This window comes from Gastrolobium bilobum, unplaced genomic scaffold (assembly GCF_033153095.1).
Source record: "Gastrolobium bilobum isolate Gb01-03AN ecotype WA unplaced genomic scaffold, APGP_CSIRO_Gbil_v1 utg22574, whole genome shotgun sequence".
NCBI lineage: Eukaryota > Viridiplantae > Streptophyta > Magnoliopsida > Fabales > Fabaceae > Gastrolobium > Gastrolobium bilobum.
The window spans coordinates 152623-155624 of record NW_026895377.1 but is presented as its reverse complement, the minus strand read 5'-3'; positions in this window follow the sequence as shown (position 1 = coordinate 155624).

Sequence of the window (3002 nt, the reverse complement as noted above, 5' to 3'; positions counted from 1 at the left end):
CACTTTGAGAGCTTACTTGCTAAATATGGAGTCAAACACAGAGTTACTACACCATACCATCCACAAACCAGTGGACAAGTTCGTAGTTTCAAACAGAGAAATAAAGAGAATCTTAGAAAAGACATTTGGAAACTCTCGGAAGGATTGGTCTAAGAAGCTTGACGATGCACTGTGGGAATACAGAACTTCATTCAAAACCCCCATAGGCATGTCACCGTATCAATTGTGTATGGCAAAGCTTGTCATTTGCCTGTGGCACCGCTCTCTCTCTCTCTCTCAAATCTCCTACCTCTGACCAACATTCTTCTCCTCTTCCCTCACCACACCACAAACACAGCAAGCACTGTGCTTATCAAGCTAAAAATTGTGCAACCGGTAATCGATTGTCATGGTGATTTTTGTGTGAAAAATTTTCTTAAACAAATGTCTGCCATGCATTCGATTAAGGGATTGTTACAGTTTCTTACTATCCGTGTATGCCTCTCATATTGAGCATATTACATATTACTTGTGTTGTTTTCATTGCCAAGACAGATCTAAAAATTGGGAGCATCACATTTTGTATCTGAGTTGGCCTGATCATGAGTGCACTAAATGCTAAATTGGGTTTTATTAGATTACTTCAGTAGTTTGAAAATATTCATGTCAGCAATGCTTTAAGTCTGATTGATGATCATTGGAATTCAAATGTTCAAATTACAGGCCATGCTTATGATATTCTGTGTAAGCATGTAATATTTTTTAGCATACTCTATTGATCCAGTGCACTTCGATTTTGGATAAGTATTCTGATGATCAAAGATACCAAAAGTACCATTGTGAAAAATAATTCTGGGAATTTCATGACTGGTTTTCATTGTTAAATCTTGACATGCATGAGTTTCCCTGTTTTTGTGTTACTTTTCTGAGTGCAGGGAAAGAAAGGCAAGCAGATCACCACAAAAGGAACTAGTTCTGGCAAGAAAACTGGAGCAAGTCGTGCTGCTGGCACAAAAAGGGCTCGGACCTCTTCTTCATCTGTTTTTGATAGTACCAGGTTCTTATCACATGAGGCTCAAGACAGGTTTTACAAATGGTTTGGCCCCAAGAAAATCATACCAGAAAGGCGAATCAGTTCCTTCCTAAATGATGATTGCCCAGTCAAACGAACAGTGAAGAGGAGAAAATGGGGGAAGTTAGTGGGATTTGCTGCACCAAGCTCCAGCACAATTCTGAAAGAATTTTGTGCCAATGCTGACCAAGAGACAGTAGATGAAACTAGGAAGAGCTGGGTGAGAGGACATGAGATCTCTTTCTCCTCTGACGCAATAGAGCAATTCCTGGGGACCACATATGACCGTAGCAAGCCATGCCACTCTATACGGACATTTAATAGATTGCAACCTACGGCTGAAAAAGATTTGTACTGGGAAGACATGCCTGAAATTGCAGAGAGAGTCCGAGCTGCTATCACTCATCCTCATTCTACGTGGAAATCAAAGGGTGGGCAGCCACACGTGCCAGAAAAGTTAAAAAGGGAGGATCTAAATCCAGAAGCAATGTTTTGGCACACTTTCATAAATTCCACAATCATTGCATCTACTAATTTAAGTGATGTCAATGTTGAGAGAGCAGTGCTGTTATATACCCTTATGGGTACAGAAAATCTCCATATTGCTGATACTTTGTCTGACAGAATAGTATACATCATAACTCAGAAGAAGGCTGAGATCCACCTTGCTCACAGTTCTTTGATACAGAAGCTCTGTCAAGCGGCTGGAGTGGAGATTCCTGATGATGAGCCCTATGATGTGCAGGTTAAAACAGACCTCACACAGACAAATTTTGCTACTATGAGCGCAGAATCTAGTCGGAATGCTCTTTGGAAGGCAGCCCGTGCAGCAGGTGGAGCACCTCCAGCATCACCACCTGCACCTGAGCATGATGCAGAGCCCGTAGCTGCACCTCCTGCAGATTCCCTTATGGTTCAGATACAAGAGATGAGGATCGAGCAGAGGTACCTGAGGGAGATGATGGAGAGGCTATGCAGTGATCGCGGGATTGACACTGCGAGTTTCAGACCACAGTTTCAACCACCTCCATCTCCAGCAGCGGCAGCATCACAGGCCGTTCCGGATGATGTTGTTGCTGATGATGAGGATGATGACGCTGCTATGGAGGACTACTGATGATTATGCACTTCATTACTTTCCGACTAGTATAGTTGTTGCTGAGGACAGCAACATTCTAATCTGGGAATTGTCGCATGGCATGTTGTATGCGAGACCTGTTAAGAACTACACCACGGAAAGAACGGTCTAAACAGAAAATTTTCTAAAAAGGGGAGATATTTTAACCTTCAATTGTTATTTTTATTTGCTGTTTTGAGTTAGATTCAATCTTTATTTTCAAAAAAAAAAAAAAAAAAATTTAGATTATTCCTAAACAAGCAGTTCCAGAATGCTCTGAGCTTACTCAGTAAGTAATTAGATTGAGTTGGATGAAGCATTATAACTGTGAGCAATTACTTGTTTTAATCTGAGAATGATGACTACTCGTTTTTATAACTGTTTTGCTAAAATGTTTGATAATGCTTGATGTGAAACAATGAATCGAGATTCTAGTTTGGATTTTAACTGTGAGGATTTGAGCCTAAACAGAATTTTATTTCAGAGAGGCCTCACTGTAGTAGATTCTAGAACTTGAACTGTTTCTTTGGCTTGTCATGCATAACTAAAATGATAAGGGCATTTTTATTCTTATTAACTTAGAGCCAAATAGCCTACCCATAAGAATTTCCATTGTTAAGCCCCTTTGAGCCTTAAACCAGTTCATTTCAACCTGATAAAAAAATTACTTAATCTTGTTCCTCTTGACACACCTTGAGAGATTGAATGCTGAACAAAAGAAGAAAAATCAAAGTACTTCTCAAAAGGAAAAGTTAAGTAGTTAAACAAGGAAAGGAAAAGGTAGCAAATAAAGGAAAAGAATCCCAAGTTTGTAAAATGAGGCATAATGAAGAA